Source organism: Myxocyprinus asiaticus, chromosome 16 (genome assembly GCF_019703515.2).
Source record: "Myxocyprinus asiaticus isolate MX2 ecotype Aquarium Trade chromosome 16, UBuf_Myxa_2, whole genome shotgun sequence".
Taxonomy (NCBI): domain Eukaryota; kingdom Metazoa; phylum Chordata; class Actinopteri; order Cypriniformes; family Catostomidae; genus Myxocyprinus; species Myxocyprinus asiaticus.
In genome coordinates, this window is record NC_059359.1 from 49,043,159 (window position 1) to 49,065,141 (window position 21,983).

At 39.3% G+C, this 21,983-nt stretch overlaps 1 pseudogene; it reads right to left on the reverse strand.

Moving 5' to 3' along the window:
• Window positions 1-12,964: 12,964 nt before the first annotated feature.
• LOC127453812 (uncharacterized) lies at window positions 12,965-20,281 on the reverse strand (annotated as a pseudogene).
• Window positions 20,282-21,983: the final 1,702 nt, after the last annotated feature.

Below are 21,983 nucleotides of genomic sequence, written 5' to 3' on the forward strand. Positions count from 1 at the left end.
TAAATAATAAACTTGATATATTAACCTTCACAAACTGTTAAAATCTGCTTTTCACTTTATAATGTATTGTTAATCACCATAGTAATTACAAAAGGGCACTGTCACAGTCTGTCTCCATCATCTTCTTCAAGGACTCTTATTTTGAAGTTTTCCCCCGGACTTCATTTCCCATAGTGCACTGCCCTCATCACTTCCATCTGTTTCTTACTATCCTCACCTGTATTCTGTTCCCTCATTAGTTGTTTTTGTATAAATATTCTCTAGTTTTACACACTCCTTTGTTAGTCCCTGAAGTGTTACGCTGAGTTAAATTTTGATGTTAAGATTTATTGTTCGTGTCCACTCCAGCAATTATTATTTAAAGATTTTACTCCTGCGTCTCCTCTTCCACTCCTAGACACCAAGATTACAGGGCACAAGATGACATGAAGTTCATCGATAGAGACCCTTCCTGGAGCAATGACCAATAAACATGTAGAGACAGTGCTCAGTGTCTCTACACAAACACTAAACAATAACACATATGAAATTAAAATAATTTAATAAACATGAACTAAACTACATCAAATATAAAACAGAACACCCCAATGTACGTAACTGATATTAAAAATAAGAAGAAACATAACTATTCCCATAAAATATATTGAAATATGATGGGTCATGCAGGCAATTGTGGGAATGCCCTATTAATGTTTTTACCATAATTTTAACAATAATTTATTGTAAAATGTACATGTACTATCTTGTTAAACATAATATTCATTTTTACAGGTGTACCCCAAACCCTAACCCTAAAACTATACGAGCATAGTGTGGGTAGCACATCCTGATAAGTAGCATATATTTTCAGTACACTGGCATCTCATTTGCCACATTACAACTTAAATTTTGGCCGAGGGTGTCACACACTTACCGAATGTTGTGCTTGAGGTTTCGTTCTCTTTATCCGGAGCTCTGTCTCTCTCTCTCACTCACTCACTCACTCACTCACACACACACACACACACACACACACACACACACACACACACACACACACACACACACACACACACACACACACAGAGAGACAGAGACAGAGACACAGAGACAGGTTCAGAATGGTAGTGGGGAGACATCCCAGCTTATTTCAACTTTCTCTCCACTTCCCTGTTACGGGGAGATTGGCGAAATAACAACAGGAGTACCATGTGAACATAAACAATCATAACAGACTGAAGAAGGTTGCATTCATAAAGTAACTTTTCCCCGTATCTGTGCGTGATTGTGTATTTATCCCCATGGGGCTTGCTGTAGAAAGTGTTACAGAGCTTCAATGGGAAAATGAGTTGCGTTCAATAAACACACTGCACTGTCTATGACTGCTCTGATTCCTACATTTTATTGTCAATAATCTTTTAGTGTATGAATTTCACTGTGTTGCGTCACGTCTGGTGTGGATAGGCAGATAGCTTGTTGCTGGAATCTTATCGCGTCGCATCTGATTAGGGCGAGGTGTTATACATTTTCAAGCAGTTGAAAATGTTATTTCCTTTTCAATTTTGGCATGTTACACTATTTGTAACAGAAAGTTTGAGGAAAATTAAAGATGTGGAAGCATATTGCCAAAAATGGATGAAGCAGATGGGGTGGAATCTGGTATGCATTTAAAGACCCAAGAAATCAAAAAGGTTTTGCTGGTTTTAGTCCATATCTTCTATCTTAAAGGTCATCTACACTAGAGTACTCTTAAATCTGGACAAAATCCATTGTCAGTGAATATTTAAGGAATATTTAGGATAATATAAGGAAATTGTTTAGGAAATAATTGTAAAAATAATAATAATAATAATTGTATGTGTTATTAAATCAAGAGAATTTTCTGAAATGTTTCATATTTGTTAGGGAAAAGACAGGAAGGGGAAGTGCAGGGTGGACAGGCTTCAGGAAAGAGAAGAGATTCCAGGTGAGAAAGAGAACACAGATGACTGTGGCAAGACAACAACAATCCTTTGAGGAAGGGCATCCCATTCAATTGCTTTTAACATGATTTGTCATGTTCCAAGGTATAGAAATATGGAGTTTATCATTGCCATCAACCAAACAGTAACCATTTTGCCCTTTACTGTAAATTCAGCTGTAAAAAGTGTTTCAAAAAGTGAAATTAAACGCTTTGGTGCTGTAAAAAAAAAAAAAAAAAGAAAAATCTCCAAAGGGAGTATGCCTCTGGAACCCCTTAGAAAATAAGGTGACACTTTCAGAATTATTGGGGGGCCTGTGCCACAGCAATGATACAAGTCTAGAAACATCCCTGGTTCCTCACAGCATAATCTAAAACAAAATATTGGTGTCATTTTTTGAAGAAAACATTTATTCAGAACAACAGCACTCTTGATTGTGAGATATTGCTTATTAATATTATTAATAGTTATTATTTTTGAAAAATGATAATAATTATTATTACTGAATATACAATTTTATTATAGTAATATATTTCCATTGTAAGCTGACTCACGCAGTGGTCTCATAGACATTTTATAGGCGGTATATTGGAGAGAAGACAAGAGGCTGTTTTTTTTATATATATTTTTTATATGAATGAATGAATTAATATTAATATTTTATGAAAAAATATATACAAGGCATATTTTATTTATAGAAACTACAATAGTATAATAGTGCTACATTTAAAAATGTGTGTTCCATTAAGTTTTGACGCACTTCCGTTTTATGCCCTGCCCACATCCGGTTTTATCTGAATACAGATACACATCATTTTGCCATAGCAACAGATACAGATACAGATAATGGCTTCACTGCACACCACTAATATATATAATATGTAAAATTATAATAATGTAAAATACATTATTTTAAAGTAAATATAAAAGTACAGCCGCAAATCCATATTCTTGTCTCTACATCATATAATAACTCTTTTAAGCAAAGCTAATTCTAAATTGAGCATGCACCGTGCGGAACCCTAACCCTAACCCTTATTTATTTTTACCACTGCCTACAGAGGTAGGTTACTGCCTACCTAGCAACAGCCTTCATAATAAAACTCACCCACACATTCACTGTAAAGTGCACAGCACAGCAGACAGTAAATTAATTCAATTGCATCCTTGTGGGGTTTAATAATTATACTAGGGTATATCACAAATTTAATTTGATTAATTGTGCATTCTATTTTTTTCCAAACTGTGTCAAATTCATTATTGAGTTGGTACTACAGGTACTGCAAAAATACTGGTATTGTGACATCTTTTTATTTAAGTATCAACTTGGTACTGAAGTACTGGTACTTTTGACATCCCTAAAGCTAACTATAATTACTATAAACTGACCCACACCCTATACCTTACCCTAACAGAAAACTTTTTGCATTATTAGAATTTTTTAAATAATTATTTAATTTATGTATGGATTGTTTTTCCACAGGAGGACATCCCAAAATAAGGGAGGTTTTGTCTGATTTAGCTCACTGCTGGGTACAAATTGTCCCTAAACTATTGCTAAGTAAGTACACACACAAACACACACTGCACTCTGCTATATACACACTGTGAATAAGAGGACACACTTCTAACTGTGAAAACTTTTATACTTAAATCTTTTATAAAATGTATAAACACTTTCTGTTCTTTAGAGTTTCTCATATCTTTAAACATTTGTCTTAGATAAAATACTGGATAGCAAGCATGGCAAGATTACAAACAAAATAAATAAAAATGAAATAACCAATAGTAATAAAAACATGCAATCAATGTTACATTGCACCAATGTAAAATATATGTTTATTTACATAAAATGAAAACAACATGAAATCCAACATGGGATATGCCTTGAAATGTACAGTAAACTTTCAAAGAGACAAAAGCCTCCAGTTGTAATCAAGAATAATCAAGTAATACACCTTCCCCAAAAGTTAGCCTACTACTACAAAAAAAAAAAGAAAAAAAAAAAGTAATCAGTTACTAATAACAAATTTTACTAGACTGCAATGGAATTATTATTATTATTATTATTATTATTATTATTATTATTATTATTTTACATTTAGATTAAAAAATGTATTAACATTTATTGAAAAATAAAAGAATGTGTAGTTAGTTGTAAATAGTGCACACAGACCTTATGATAGCCGTCACTGAAGGTGATTATGGACAAAAGAAGACTGTGCATTGCCATGCTATTATAAACCTGTATTAGTGTTTAAAGAGACTATTTAAAGGAATAGTTCAAAATAAATAAAATAAAAAACGGTAACACTTTACAATAAGTTTTCATTTGTTAACATTAGTTAACAACATTAGTTAACATGAACTAACAATGAAAATACTTATTAAGCATAACTATACATTTTTAAAATCAAAAGTTGTATTTGTTAACATTATGCACTCAGCAATTTTTTTCCTAATTAAAAAACTTGTATTACTTAAAAAATGTATTGTAATTTTGAAACACATGTATAAAATCATGAGTACTTACATTAGATGAAGACTCTAGTCATATCAGTAACCTTATAAAAAGCCATTTTATTCTACATGGAGAGGGTCCCCTCATGGGGGCGACCATGTTAAGATTACATGACCAGCCGAATATACTCGCTTAATCTTAGTAACCACCCTGTTATTAGACACTTTCACTCATGGGTTAAATTGATCATGGTTGACTGTGAATAGTGCATTTCTTCAATGGCATCTAAAAACTGTTGTGTTTGAATGATGCTGCATCCACACCACTAGGTGTCAGCGCAAGACCAAGAAAACATGCATCAAAAAATACATGCACATTTAATGCTCTATGAACTAACATGAACTAACAACGAACAATAGTATTTATATGAACTAACATTAACAAAGATTAATAACTGATAACTGAAAAATATATTGTCAGTTCTTTGTTCATCATACCCAATGCATCAACTAATGTAAACGAATAAAACCTTATTGTAAAGTGTTACCTAAAAAACATTCATTTTTGTCTTGAACATCATCAGCCAACTTAGCATTCTAATTGGAAATTAATAGCAGACAGGCAGTCTGCTGGGTGTTTTCAGTCTGTGGTTTATTCATATTATTTATTTATTTTTTACCACAAAACACATTTATATGTAAATTATATCTAAATAATTATGTCTGCAAATTAATTAGTTCCCTTTGTAACACTAGCTGGATTTAGGGGCAAACGAATTACATAAACATATTATCCTTATGTTTTCTCAGTCGTACTAGGCAAAATGTCAAGTTTGCCTGACTGTTAATGTGATTGTGTAATTTCGTTGGGCTAAAGCGTGATAGAGAGCAAGATGATATTTATACATTAAAGAGCAGGAGTCGAGTTCTGCTGCAGGCTCTTTAAACTAATCATTTGTCAACATACACAAATAACAAAATATCTGCGCTTAATAATATCTAACTATATGCATTAAAATAAAGGTAAGGTATTTTGTTGTACAAAACATGTTTTACTATTTACTTACTATTTTTTCTCCAGTGTTACAATTAAAAACACTTTACATAAATGTGGCTTGGCTGATACATAAATATAAAATTCAAAGAAACAGTTCATCCAAACATGAAAATTATTTAAACAGCTCTTTTCCATACAATGACAGTTTACAGTGACCACTGCTGCCAAGAAAGGGACAGAAAACGCACAGTGACTGACACCCGTAGCCACTACAAACTGTCGTAGTATGGAAAAGAGCTGAATTTTCACTCTCATTTTTGGGTTAACAAATCCTTTAGAGGAATATTGTTGGTGTTTACACACTGAGGGACGAGTCAACATTGAGGTCTATGATTAACAATGCAACACTCGTCTTTGTCAACATATTGTTATGATTATTGCAGTCCACCCTCCACTCATTTGGGGTACTGGTTAATCATGCCACTAATTAAATTAAACTGCCCTGGGCAATTATTGATCTACAGATATTGCTGATGTAATTATGAACATGCTCTGCCATTACCTAAACATGATTAGCTAAATATTGAACTGTGACATGTATACATAAAATGCACAATTATTTAATTAGCTGGATGATCTGAATTGGCCAAGTGCAAATGCTCTCAGTTCATTGTGCTCTGCAATCCTCAGTGCAGTCTGTTTGATGCCCAGTGTTTATCTTCTTAAAGCTATCATGCTACAATTCACATGTTGCAGTGCTGTCAGCACACAGGTAATGTGGTTACCTTTCAGTCCTGTGAATGAGCTATATCACTAAAGACACAGATGGAGTGTAAATATGCCTGTCCTTCATTTTTATACAAGCTTTAAATAATAGCAAAATCACACATAAAAATAACATCCTTCTTTCTAAATGAGCAAGAAAGCTAAAAAAAATAAAAAATACAATGCTTTAATAGAAAATTCTTTGAGAAGTTTACAATTGGTGTGATTTCAACAGTGAAGATAAGCAGAATTAAGGGAGTATTCTGATATGTTTGTTTATTTCATGTTAATGACTGGCTGACTGTACATGGGAAGTAGATTCCTGACATAAATGGTTGCTGATTCTATAAGTGTGTATGTGGGTGTGTTTTTTTTTTTTTTTTTTTTTCACTCTGCTGCTGACGATTTGTTAGTGGATTCATAAATTTTCACATGTAAATTAAACCCACTGATTTTTTTAACTCGACCCACTATGTTGAGGTCGAGTTAAAAAAGCTGCCATTATTTTATTTTCACCATAGAGTCCATAAAAAGTGATTTTGCATACCATACATTCTGTATGTTCACATCCCATTCTCATTCTAAACAATACAAATTAATTATTTTCTTTTTTGTTTACCATCACATACAGGCCCACGTCTGTTGATTATTACTGAAGCGAATCGAGCAAGAATATATGCATGATTTGTTTTTCCATCTGCATGGAAGCCAACTTGGCACCTGGCATCATAAAGTATGCATTCCCCGCCGACAATATTTGAAAAGATTTAATTGGGATAAAATCCAGGTAGTGCCTTCACATGTTCAAGGGTATCTGGGAATTTAATTTTACCAGTCATCTCAGTGAAGGTTAGTTTGAGTTGATTGATAGGATTTGTATTGTTAGGCTATTACCGGAAGGTAATTGTTGATATATATCTTGGAAAAACTTGTTTTAATGCTACCATAATTTTATATATATATTTCGCAAATTTCACTACTGATTTAAAATGAGTTCTACTTAATTTTGTATAATTATTTCAAAAAATTATTACATATTCTCAGCAAATACACACATTCATGTGGTTAAAGCTAAGTATAGTTTTTAGTTGAATCAGCTCTTTCAAAAAAAGTTAGGGTTTGGATTTTGGAAACTGAACCTATACCAGCAGTTACAGAAAAACATCAGCTTTATCACGGAGCATCAATCGGACACAGTAATCAGTGGATTGAGTGAGCTATATGCGAGTGAAAATTAATGAGGATTTTTATAATTCCATTGATTTTCCCCTTAAGCTTGACGATTAATTTTGGGGGTTTACAGTATGTCACTTGGGAAGACACTGCCTTCTAATGGCTACCCCTGTCAACGACCCTGAATCTTAAAGGGGTCATGACATTGTTCTTTGAGGTTCACTTATAATATTAGTAAAGATTTTGCACAAAAAACAGTCATATATTTGTAAAACGTGACCATTTTCCACCCTCATTCTGACCCTCTGTCAGAAACGCTTGGTTTTGTGCCGGTTCGCCTTTAAGACTTGTCTAAACGCCCACTGTCATGATTAGCTCTCTGGTCCTGACTGACATGCTCTTTTCTTGCCATCTCACTGCTCACGCAGCTGGGCAGGCTATGGAAAACATAAGGTAAATTATACTTTGATATGTTTGATGTAGAGGCAGTCTGATGCAAGTGTCTGCCACAGTGTGACATCACAATGTGGAGGAAGTAGAGAATGAGTCATTTTGGCAGCTTGGTTTCAACAAATGCTTTTTTTGCAGAGAGGAGGAAGTTTTGAGTTCGGTAACTTACAGTCTGTTTTACTCACCCTTATACCATCTCAAACTCATATTACTTTATTTCTTCTGTGGAACACAAACAAAAATTTTATGAAGGATATAGGATGTGTGCAGCCTGATCTCATGAAAATTATGTGACCTTGCCAACATTTTTGCAAAATGAAATTACATGCTTCATTACTCATCTCGCTGCAGTTTCCCAGTGAAATGTCCAGCAAGGAGGTAAAACGTACCTCCCTAACCTAAAACGTTAACCCAAACATAACCAACAGTGTCCTAAAAACAAATGAAAGAGGTGAACAAATTTTCTGAAGCAACCACGTCATTTTGTGTCATTTCTATGACACTTTCGTCTCACGTGACAGCTTGCATGCTTGGCTGGACTTGAGCCTCGGTCTTCCAAGTCCAAAGTCCAACACTCAGATGAGCTACCGCGCTAGCTAATCATTTTGGAATATGTGTGTAAATGAAGGGTGGGTCTGTAATATAAGTGTTAAAATTTATAATTTTTCAAATAATACATTAGAGCAGGAGTTTCAAACCACCAGCCCACAGGCCGAAATAGTTTCATTTGGCCTGCATGAGTGATAATAGTTTATCTTCAAACCTGGCTGTATTTTCTTTTGGACTTTAATGTTTCTAGTAGTTCTTTTAAATGATTATTAAACAACAGCCTATTAAATTCCACATGGCTTATACAGACTTAACAAAACTAGATCACTTCCATCATAATCTACATAGCTTTCTGTACTGGAAACATCTGTTGATGCGACGCCACGTTCAGGTAACGGCTGCTCCATTTCTATTTTTGATGTGCTGTACAGCTACTCAAGTCACCTATTTTGCCCATCCAACTGAACTAAAATGATTTCATTTACAATACAAATACAGTATGTGTTAACTGATTGCTATGCAAGTTATGTCCTTTTATTTTTAAATAACTTAAATAATTCTAGATACATCAAAGTACCTCGGCATGTTTCTCATCTCTAAACCAGACTGCTACTTCCAGTAGGTCTGCAGTTCTCACGAAATACAATATCGGGTGTTATTACTCCACTAAACATGCAGAGTAGTCTGCTAGGTATGAATGAGAGATGAGTCGCTCAACTCCAAAAACATCTGTCAATGCATGATGCATAACTGTAGGCAATAACTGCACCAATAACTAAAACTGTTAACTGAGCGCTATTCACTGGTGTGCTCTGCCTCTGCTCAGTGTAGAGAGCCACAAATAAAAAATAAATATATTTTATTGTGAAATGTAGGGTGACCAAACATCCTCTTTTTTGTGTGTGTGCTATATTTCTCACCTAAAGCGATCATATCTCTTAAGAAGATATGGATTAAACCACTCTAGTCGCATGGATTAATTTTATGCTGCCCTTGCCTCCTTTCCAGAGCTTTAAAAGTTTGGACCCCATTGATTTACATTGTATGGACAAATAGACATAATATAGTCTTCAAAATATATATTTTTATGTTCTGCAGAAGAAAGAAATACGAGTTTGACAATGCACGAGGATGGGTAACTAATGAGAGAATTATAGTTTTTGGGTGAACTATTCCTTCAAGTACTTAATGGAAAATGTAGGGGGAGAGCATGGCTTGTTGTCACACATCACTCCAGTGAATATTTCTGAGGTTTGGTTTATTTTTAAAGTTAATTTCTGTATATTCACATACCATGAAGTCATGGCTACAACATTTTCAAAAAAAAAATAAATAAATAAATAAATAAAAAGTAAAAAATAAATAAATAAAAAAAATCCAAGGAAAAAAAGATACACTCTTACTATAAAAAAAAATAAAAAAAATACACATTTATGTAATTTGACTTTTTACTCAAAGCCTTATAGTTACTGAGCTATAGCCCTTGTGACAACTTTCCCTGTGACAACTAGCTCTAGTCTCCCCCATAGTTCTCAGTGCTCCAAAACTGAAAATTTTACTCAAAATGATTATGAAAAGATTGTAGACAGCTTCATTCAGATGAGTTCCTTCCTTCCAACAAAATTGATTACAGTATGGGTGGTGATGTATGGAACTGGAACCGTTGAAAATAGGTGAAACTAGATTGTTGGAAACTAGATTCATTCTTTAATAAATTCAGCATTTTCTGTTTCAGTTATTTAAAATCAAAAACTTTGTTCAACTTTTTGTCTTGGTCTTGGTCTTGAGGCCAGGTCTTGGTCTGGATCTGGGCCTTGAGGTGTCTAGTCTTGGTCTGTATCTGGGTCTCAGTGGTTCAGGTCTTAGTCTGGACCTGGGTTTTAAAGGAGCAAGTCTTGGTCTGGATCTGGGCCTTGAGGGGTCTAGTCTTGGTCAGGATCTGGGTCTCAAAGATTCGAGTCTTAGTCTGGATCTAGGTTTTAAAGGGTCTCGTATTGGTCTGAGTGTGCGTCTCGGAGGGTCTGGTCTTGACTTCAACTCTAAGTCAGAATTAATTAAATTACTGACAATGTCTGGAGAATAATCTACTGAGTTTTAAACTAAATGCTTAAAGATAAATCATCATAAGTATTTTTTGGGTTTTAGGGTCCTCCTTATTTAAATGACAAATTACCATTTACTAAACGACCTCGAATTAAGTTGGCTACTATACAGCGTAACAAAATAGATGGAGGTTTGGCTTTCCCTAATTTCAAATTATATGATCAGTCTTTCGTCCTTTGTCCGTTTTCTGTCTGGTCTAATTTCATGGCAGGCAGTTTAATAATCCTCTTTCTCCTTATGAGTTAAAGCATATTGTTTTCTCTGTTGTTTCGCTTAGACAATGTAAATTACATTTCGGCCCCATTATATCCCATTTTATCTCCATCTGGAGAGCAGTCGAGAGACAGACCTAGTCCACAATGCTTTGGCATCCACCTTTTTTTCATAATAACATTTTTTTGGGTCTGGGTTGGGTCTAAATAATCTTATTTGCACTTATACTTTTTGTATTTAATTGATTATTCAATAAAAATATGTTCACAAAAAAATTTCCATTTACTGTAATATACAGATGAGCCAAAACATTATGACCACCTGCCTAATATGCTGTTGGTCCTCTGCGTTCCACCAAAACAGCACCGACCCGCCGAGGTATGGACTCTACATGACCCCTGAAGGTGTTCTGTGGTATCTGGCACCAAGATATTAGCAGCAGATCCTTTAAGTCCTGTAAGTTGCGAGGTGGAGCCACCATGGAATCGGACTTGTTGGTCCAGCATATCCCACAGATGCTCAATTGAATTGAGATCTGGGGAATTTGGAGGCCAGGACAACACCTTGAACTCTTCATCATGTTCCTCAAACCATTCACGAACAATGTGTGCAATGTGGCAAGGTGCATTATCCTGCTGAAAGAAGCCACTGCCATCAGGGAATACCATTGCCTAAAGGGGTGTACCTGGTCTACAACAATGTCAACATGAATGGCCAGACCGAGGGTTTCCCAGCAAAATATTGCCCAAAGCATCACACTCCCTCCACCAGCTTGTCGTGTTTCCACAGTGCATCCTTGTGTCATCACTTCCCCAGTTATTCGACGCACATGTACACAGCTGTCTATGTGATGTAAAATAAAACGGGACTCATCGGACCAGGTGACCTTCTCGCTCTGCTCCAAGGTCCAGTTCCGACGCTTGCATGCCCATTGTAGGCACTTTCGACAGTGGACAGGGTCATCATGGGCACTCTGACCTGTCTGAGGCTATGCAGCCCCATACGCAGTAGGGTGCGATGCACTGTGTGTTGTGACACACTCCTCCCGTAACCATCATTAAGGAGCTGCACAGCATATTCGGACAGGAAGTTACTGGTTTTGCTTATTTTCTGATTTTCTCAGGTTCCTGGCTGTCCTGGTTGGTGTTAGTTGAACCGTGATGTTGTACAGTGATGTTGTCAACAGATGGGTTGGCGGGAATCACTGCATATCATCTGTGTAGCAGTGATAAGATAAGCTATGTGAATAAGCTTAAGAATCGGATCCAGTGATGCTATACGGAATGTGTAGTAAAATGTACATATATTGAGATTACAAGGGGGCCAAGCACTGATCCCTGAGGAACACCAGTGGATAGCTGATGTGACTTGGACAGCCTTACAGGAGACCTTGAAGGATCTGCCTGTAAGGTGACGATTTGAAGCACAGTTCCTGTGAGAGGGTGGACACACTTTGTCAAAGGCAGCAGGTCAAGTAATATGATGGATGATTTGGAGTTAGCTCTTTCCTTCCCATGGGTTTTAACAATGGGCAGGAAGGCAGTCTCCTTGGAATGTCTTCTTCTGAAGTCGGATTGATGTCAATCAAGTAGGTAGTTCTGAAAATGACAAGCAGACAATTGATTTGAACACAACCCTTTGAGGAGTTTTTGAAAGAAAACAGTCCCATTAGAATTTTGATCCACTTTTTTCACATTGTGCTGCGGTTTTTCTTAAAAACTGCTGCATTTTTTTTGTGTTGTTTTTCATTCACTAACTGTGCGAACACAAATATTTGTGTGTGAAATTTGAGTATGATTGTTTCACAAAGAAATAATGATTCATCAGTCAAGATTGCATTAAAATATATTCTAAATTCTAAATTTAATTGGCAACCAGCTCACCTTTACAGGTACTCGCCTCTGCGCCATCTGTGAGCCCATGGTATCGTTCTCTCCTTTTCCTCCCTCAAGGCATCTTCCTCCAAACTGGGCTGAGTTGAGAGGCTTCTACAGTTTTCAAATGGCACCCCCCTTCCTCAATGTTTTGTCGATTTAAGCCCCTGACATCTCTGGGAGCTTGACGGTAGAACCAGCATCCTGGTACTACCCCCACTATCCACCGCTCAACTCTATGATGTTAGCCCATCACCAGGTTTGCTCTGCCACCACTCCTTCTGCTTTATCCAGATCCACCGGGTTGCCGCCTAGCTGAGCCTTCAATACCATGCAGGCCAAGAGCTCTCCAGAGCGACTGCCCTGCAAAGCCCCTGTAGCTGACTTCCACTGGCAGGTTCCAGGTTCAATCCATTCCTTTGGCTCTCGAGGATGAGGGCCTAATATTTCTTTAGCTTACACTCATGTGCCTTCTCCATCCTCGCTTCCCAGGGTACTGTAAGCTCGATAAGTACCACCTGCTTTTTACCTTTAGACCAGAGAACAATATCGGGTCTGAGGCTAGTATGGGTTATCTCCACTGGGAATTTGAGCTGCTTCTTAAGGTCTGCCCACATCTCCTAGTCACTTATCGTGGCCAGGACCCCTTTGCTCCTCATCTCTGCTGCTGCACTCTCCCCAGACCTAAGGAAATGAATGAAACAGGGCCCCTTAGAAAGTTGTTTTGGCTTCTTTCTTGCCTGCTCCACACCAGAGTTAGAATCTGCTCATGTCCCCACCGAAATTTCCCATCCACCAAACTTGACCGACACGAGGAGTGGACATGCTCAAGATTGGCTGGCCTTCCACAGAGTGTGCAGCTGGGGCTCTGTGCCAGCCCCCATGTATGGAGGTTTGATGGAGTAGGCAGGACATCATACATGGAACACAACAGAAACTTAATCCGGTGTCCTTCCATGCTCCAGATGTCCTGCCAGGTCAGTGCCCTCTCTTGCACACTCTCCCACCTCATCCAGCTGACCTGCTTGTTCATGGCTACAGCCTTGACATCTTGACTTTCCTCCTCTGCCTTGCAGACTCCCTCTAAACCATGTCACACCGGTCCTTAGGATTAGCCTTATTCCAGCTTGCCCTAATAGAGCAACCTAGACTTTGCCTGCCCTGGGCCACTGACCCGACAATGTCGGCATGATGCAGGCGATCCTCCACCTTCCTCGGTGCTCTGCTGGCTGACCTCTTGCAACCTGTTCTGACCTCAATGTCTGCCTAACGTACTCTTTCATCTTTGCTTTCACGCAGCATCATAGCCTGGCATGTTTTTGTTGCTTTGTACTGCTTGACCACTGATGTCACTGGCAGCTGCAGCTTGCTGCCTGTGCTGTACAGGCCAATGGAGCAGAAGCTTCTCGGGATGCCCAGCCATCTCCTCAGGTAGGTGTTCATCTTCCTCTCCAACCCCTCTACAATGGAGACGGGTACCTCGTAAATGAGCAGTGGCCAGAGCAGTCTGGGAAACACCCCATGTTGGTATCCCCAGGTCTTATAATTGCTGGGTAGGCCGCTTTTCTCCAGAGATGTCATCCAGGTTTCAACTTGAATGAGCATTTCCTTCACACTCTGCTTGTCGTTGAGGTCTGCCCTGTACCACTTCCCCAAGCTCTTCACTGGTTTCTCTTGGACCATCAGGATGATGTCCTCTTTGATCTTAAAACGAAACCAATCCTGGACATGTCCCCTCCTCAGCACGAAACTTCTGGATTTTGCAGGTTTGAACTCCATTCTTGCCCAATCGCTGAGTTCGACCAAGTCCTCCAAAATCCATCTCCCTTCAGGTACTGATTTCGCCGTGATGGTAAGGTCATCCATGAATGCCCTGATTGGCACATGTTGGATGCCACTTGCCAGTATTGCACCACGACATAATTTCTCTGCTAACTTGACACAAAGGTTCATTGCCACGGAAAACAGAATCACTGAGATTGTATACCCAGTGACAATGCCCACCTCCAGCCTCTTCCAGTCAGTGGTGAAGGTCTCACAGGTGAAATGCATGTTAAACTTGTCAAAGTAGCACTGCAAGAGCTTCTGGAATCGCTCCGGGACATGGTAGGTCTTCAGTGTTTTTTTTTCTTTTTCCATTTAACACTTTTTATTGATTCACACAAATGAAACAGAAAAGCAAACATATATATACCAAATCAACTTTTAAACCCCATTATTCCCTTTCCCCCTCCCAATCCCCAACCCCACCCTGACCCTCAACAAATATCCCTGTGGTCCAACTTGAGAATACACACACACACACACACACACACACACACACACACACACACAAATCACACACATTTAAAACTACACATCTCTTTCCACTTCCCCTCCCCGAAAGCCTTCCAAAAATGAGAAATAGCTGCCCCCTTTTTTAAGATTTTTTTTTATCCCCTTTTCTCCCAATTTTGGAATGCCCAATTCCCACTACTTAGTAGGTCCTCGTGGTGGCGTGGTTACTCACCTCAATCTGGGTGGCAGAGAACAAGTCTCAGTTGCCTCTGCTTCTGAGACTGCCAATCTGTGCATCTTATCATGTGGCTTGTTGTGCATGACACAGAGACTCTGCATGTGGAGACTCATGCTACTCTCCACGATCCACACACAATTTACCATGCGCCCCATTGAGAGCGAGAACCACTAATCGTGACCATGAGGAGGTTACCCCATGTGACTCTACCCTCCCTAGCAACCGGGCCAATTTGGTTGCTTAGGAGACCTGGCTGGAGTCACTCAGCACACCCTGAATTCGAACTTGTGACTCCAGGGGTGGTAGTAAGCGTCAATACTCGCTGAGCTACCCAGGCCCCTTGCCCCATTTTTTATTAAATAAATCCAAGTTTCCCTGCCTTACATAAGACATTTCTTCTAATGCCGCCACCCTGCCCATCTCTATGCACCACTCCTGAAATGAGGGCAATCCAGCCGACTTCCATCCCCTAAGGATGACCTGCCTGCTGAACATAACTCTGGCTAGGACCAATTCTTTATGTATTCATCCCCTATATTAATGACTGCCCCATCACCTAAAATACAAAGTCTGGGGCAAAATGAAATTTGAGTGTCCAATATGTCACACATAAAACTCTGAACCCTCAACCAAAAATCTTGGATCTTAACACACCACCAAAAAACATGGATTGTGTCCCCATCTTCTGATTGGCATTGCCAGCAAGTGGGTCTGTCTTTAAGACAAAGCCTATAGAATCTAGAGGGTGTCCAATAGAATCTATGTAAAATCTTAAATTGCATAAGGTGCACCCTTGCATCTCTAGATGTAGACTTGATGTTTTTTTAGAATCCTATCCCACTCTCCCTCCTCCAATACCAAGTTTAAATCTTTCTCCCATAATCTCTTGAGAGAAGTTGAAGCTCCATCCCCCAGACTCTGTATTAGTAGGGAGTAATACACTGATGCCTCATGACCTTTTCCAAAAGCAGTAATCACCACTCCCAGAGTATCTGCCGCTTTAGGGGGGTGTATGCTACTCCCCAAATTAGTAAAAAGCCGGTGGCACAGCTGTAAATACCTAAAGAATTGAGACCTGGGGATCCCAAAATGTTGAACCATATTTTCAAAGGATCTCAACACTCCACTCTCATATAGGTCACCGAGTGTATTAACCTCCCTTACAATCCACTCTGTCCAGCAGAAAGGGGACTTATTAATACATAATTTTGGGTTCAGCCATATGCTCGAAGCAACATTTAAATAAATGTCTGAATTAAACACTGTGGACACTTTTGTCCATACCTCGTGCAAATGTGAAAAAACGGGGTGTAATTTAACTTCTCTGTTTAGTTTGAGAGAAAGGCTTTGCAATGACAAAATAGGGGCAAGAACTTCTTGTTCAATACAAAACCAGGGAGGGGCTCTCTCAGGTGGAAGCGACCAATGAGCCAAATGTCTGAGACCGAATGCATAATAATAAAACAAAATCTTAGGTATGCCTAGCCCACCTTTGTCAATCAGCCTATGCAATTTACTGAAATGTAATCTGGGACATTTACCATTCCAAATGAAGGACTTTGCTATGCTATCAAATTGCTTGAAATAAGAGAGGGGGACATCTACAGGGAGAGATTGTAGCAGGTAGTTGAATTTTGGAATACAATTCATTTTAATAACATTAACCTTCCCAATCATAGATAAATGTAATGAAGCCCACCTGCACACATCGCTCGAAAACCTTTTTATTAAAGGGTCAAAATTAACTAAATCACACATTTGCTGGGAATAAAATACCCAAATACTTAATGCCCTGTTTGGGCCACTGGAAGGTGCCATGCTGAAAAGCCATTACCGGGCGGTATGCTGTCAGAGACAAAGCTCGGATTTAGACCAATTAACTCTGTATCCTGAGAACTTAGAAAAGGAATTAATAATTCTGTGGAGGCAAGGCATAGATCTAGTAGGGTTAGAGATGAATAATAAAATATTATCTGCATTATGCAAAAGCTTATGCACCACACCCCCTGCCACCACCCCTGGAAAATCATCCTCCTTTCTTATCGCAGCTGCTAATGGTTCCAGGGCAAGACAGAACAGTAATGGAGAAAGAGCGCAACCCTGCCAGGTACCCCTATCCAGAGTAAAATAATCTGACATTAATCCATTTGTTTGTACCGCCGCTACCGGGTGTCTATAAAGTAACTTAATCCATCCAATAAAAGTGTTCTCGAACCTGTATATTTCCAAAATCTATTCTACCATATCAAATGCCTTTTCCTTTTCCAGCATTTGCCACTGACCACATGATATTGATTGAACACCTAATGTTATCAGAAGAGCTACGGCCCCGAATAAACCCCACCTGATCTATATGTATAAGAGATGTCATAACTTTATTTAATCGGTTAGCCAAACTTTTTGACAATATTTGAATGTCTTGCTGGATCAGGGAAATTGGATGGTAACTCTTACACAAAAGGATCTTTGTCCTTTTTAAGAATCAGACTGATCCGGGCTTGTGTCATGGTTGGCGGAAGCATTCCATTCTTTAATGATTCCATATAAACTTCTAGCAAAAATGGAGCCAGTTCAGTAGCATAAGATCTAAAAAATTAAGCTGGCCCCAGAGCCTTTTGCTCAGTCATCAGTTTAGGAAGTTCTAATGGTTCCACAATTACCATTATAAGTTTCTAATATCTTCATCAGTACACGAAAACGTGGAACTATAGAGATCAAGATACAATTCTTTGAAAGCATTATTAATATCAATGGGCAAGGTAAATATTTCACCACCAGCAGATTTCAATAGAAAAAGACTCTCTCTGTTTTATATATCTAGCCAGAAATTTTCCTGCCTTGTCCCCCGACTCAAAGTATGACTGTTTTGCCCTTAATAGCCAAAACTCCTCCTTCCGTGAAAAAATAGTATTATATCTGTATTTCAATCGGGTCAATTCCTTGAGGCCATTAGACGACATTCGGCGCTTCAGCTCTGCCTCAGCACTTTTAATATTCCCTTCCAATTCCATGAGTTCTTGTGCTTTCGATTTTTTTGGTGAATGAGGCATACTCTATGATCGACCCCTAAGAACCGCCTTAAGTGCCTCCCAAGCCATGCCCACCGAGGATAGTGAGGACCACTTGTTCTCCATATAGACATTGATTTCAGCCTTTAGCATTTGTTGGAGTTCAGGATTTTGCAAAAGGGATACATTAAAGTGCCAACTATATGATTTCTTTCTCTCTGTATGTGGCAACACCTCTAAACACACCAGGGCGTGATCTGAGAAAAAAAAAAATTCCAGTTGAAGAAACACTATATCAAATTTCTTATGCTTAAGAAGAGAAATAACCTTCTTTTTATTTATGGGGTGCCCCAACCCATTCACATTCCACATGGAGAGAGACAAACCACTCATATTAACTTTTGACATTTTGACATATAAGAAAAAATAGATTGTGTATCAAAAACAAGATTATAAAGACCACATTCCAACATTAGTGCAACCCACAAAAAAATAAAAACATGTGCGTTGACCCTGCGCACGACAGCGCCAACTGGCATCCATTCCTCCAAACTCAAACAGTCCATGCACGCCTACAAGAACCCCCGTGACAACTTTGCAGTCAGATTGCTCTAGTCCGGTGTTTCTATACAAATTTTGAGGCGTACAGATTTCTCAAACAGTCAAGCGAATGTTCAGTGAGCCGGTCCACTTGGCTGCAACATGAGTGCAAGAAAATGACTTACTCCAATGACTTTGCAAGAAATACTCCACAAAACGAACTCCAGCCAATAGGCGGAATAAGCACAAAGAGTGTGTAGATTCATCCATAAAACTGTCCTGAAGGTGTGTTGCTTCTACAAAATAAACTCCAGCTGCTTGGCAGAGCCAACACAAAAAGAGCACGCAGATTCTTCAAACAGTCAAGCGAATGTTCAGTGAGCCGGTCCACTCGGCTGCAACGTGAGCACAACATGATGACCCACTCACTCCACTGAGTTTATGCAGGACATCGCTTGCTGTGGGCATGTAAATGTTTTACGGCCATCCTTAGCATCTGTTCTCAATTTGGCTCAATATCAGTGCAAAAGCAACCTTCCGTTGATGTAAAAGTTTCTTGCATTCCGTGAATCAATCACTTTTCTCTCGTCGAGTTTGCAAAGTCTGGGAACAATAAAATGCTGTGGTTCTTCCGAGAAAGCCTTCCTTTACTCCTCGCCTTGCATAACACAAGATCTTTATCGGATAATCTCAGAAACTGATCTCAACTTTTCAAACTCATGCTCCAAATCCACCTTGGTTGTTTGAGGATTAGCAGATAATTCCCTCTCCGATGACTCCAGATAATCGATCCGTTTTTCGACATCCCCCACTCTTGTAACCACATCAGTAAACTTCGCTTCCATGGTGGTGATCGATCGACGTATCACAGCAAGATCCTCCAAGTCAGCAATGATCTTCATCAACATTGCCAACATGTTCAGCATCTCCCGCCACATTTCCCGCATCTCTCCAACCAAATCGACTCCCCGGCCTGCAGCCTGCTCGGGGGTGTCAACTTGAGCACGTAAGTGTCTTTTTATGTCTCCAGAGCCTGAGGATTTTGAATTCTTTGTTCCATAACTGTTCTAGGAGGACAATATGTCAGAGTGTATCGAATCTCACTGGTTTATGTAATAAAAAGTATTAAAACTAGCAAAGTGCGCAGAGCTCGCTGTTCACATGTCCGATTCTCGCATGTCGTCACATGACCCGTCTTCAGTGTTAATTTCACTAATTTATGGGGTATCGTTCCATAGGCATTGGTCAGATCAAGCCACAGAAATGTCAGGTCACCATGGTTCCTCTTCGCATTCTCAGTGATCTTAGAGATTACACTGGTGTGCTCAAGACAACCAGGTACTCACGGAACTCCCCCTTTCTGAACATGAAAGTAGTCCCAAAGAAGATTTTGCCTTCGACATTGAGGAGTGAGATGGTATGGAATTGTTTGATATCTGTGGAGTTTTCTTCCTTAGGGATCAAACATCTCCTGCACCGGTGTTCTGCACAGGTCGTCTTGTGTCCTGAGTGTCTTCGCTCTCCCTCTGGTGCCCTGCCTCCTCTGGTACATCAGCAATGCTGTTACTTCCCCCTACTTCGTCACATGCATGGAAATTCTGGGGACTGTTGTTTGACTCCTGCCCCGGCCTCTCCTCCGTCTCATCAGGTTGCCCTGTGCATTGCACGTTACTGGTAGGTTGCAAGCACTTCATCTTTGTCTGGTGTATCTTCAGACCCCTCTCATTTTTGCATATTTTCCCACATCTGCAGACCCGGAATACATAGCTGTTCCATAGTCAATTGTCCGTCGTGGGTGATAATATCAATGGCCTGTCCTGTGGGTCGATCATCCTCCCCTTCTCTCACCCAACCCCAGGGGTACCTTATAATATATCTTTCCATAGCGATAAATGATGGGTTCCTCCTCACGAAGAATGTGATTCAGCCTGCCAAGCCTCCACAACCCAGCACTGGTCTTTCCTATACGTCAGCAGTCTTTCTTAGCTGTCACCATTCTTCCTTGGTCGCCAACTAGTTTTCCCTAGCTGTCACTGTGTCTGCCAGAAAAGAACATGCAAAAATGATAGGGTTATCGCAACTGGCTCACCTTTACAGGTACTCGCCCATGTGCCATCTGTGAGCCCATGGCATCGCTCTCTCCTTTTCCTCCCTCAAGGCACCTTCCTCCAAACTAGGCTGAGTTGAGAGGCTTCTACAGGTTTTCAAATGGCATTTTAACCATTCACTTGCATTGTATGGACCTACAGAGCTGAGATATTCTTCCAAAAATCTTCTTTTGTGTTCTGTAGAAGAAATAAAGTCATACACATCTGGGATGGCGTGAGGGTGAGTAAATAATGAGTGAATTTTACTAAAGAATATTGATTGAACTGAAGGATTACCAATTAAGTGTCTTTGAAGTCCATCCCAAATTGACTGTGGATGTGCATGTAGATGCAGTGTCCTTTTTTATTTGGCTGATGAAGGCTTTAGTTGGCATTAATTTATTGTCTCTGTATTCCATTTTAAGAGAGTGTAGTCCATCCTATGACCAAGAAGATGCAAGCATAAATCAATGAGGTGTGCCTCACAGACTGGCTAGAAGCTTGTTGCAGTTCATTTCCTGTAAAGTCCATCTTAATCCAAGGTGCAGGTAGTGGCCAGTAAAGTATCCCTTGTTGTATGATAGGAGTTGGCAGCAGTTCATCCTCTGTGAAGTCCATCATATTAGATTCAAATGATGCAGACAGTAATCATCGAAGTGCCCCTCATTGTCTGGTTGGCACAGACTGCAGTTACTAGTCAACGACACAGTAGTGGGAGTCGTACATCAGGCTGGACCGGAGCTGGATTTGACAGGCTCTGGTAACCTTGGAGAAACTAAATTTATAGAATAATATTAGGCCAGTCACTTTTAAGTAAGTAATAAAATAAAAGAGTAATAAAATATGAGAACTGTTTCCGGTTCAGGCAGACCTGACTAATGCAGCATAACTACGGGTTGAGGAATAAATTAGGTGTATGCCTGGCTGAAGTACTTAGGAGCTTTGTAAGGAATTAGCAAAAGTTTAGAATTGATATGAAACCTAACAGGTTGCCAATGTAGTGAAGATAAAATTGGACTGATAATTTATGATTTTTGGCTCTAGTCAGCACTCTAGCTGCCGCATTTTGAACTAATGCCACTATCACATTGCAAGCATGAGCAGAGCGTATTTTTTTCTGCACAGGTCAGAGCATTCACATCGGAAGCTTCAGCAGTGTGTAAGAGCGTAACTTGAGCTACAGTGCAGTACAGTCTGCAGCTCTGATCATGTTCAATTAAAGTGGCAGTGCACTGTTGATACAACATGAATGACAACATGAATGTATGTAATTTGACACAAAAAAGTACAAATTGCACAGAATAAGCAT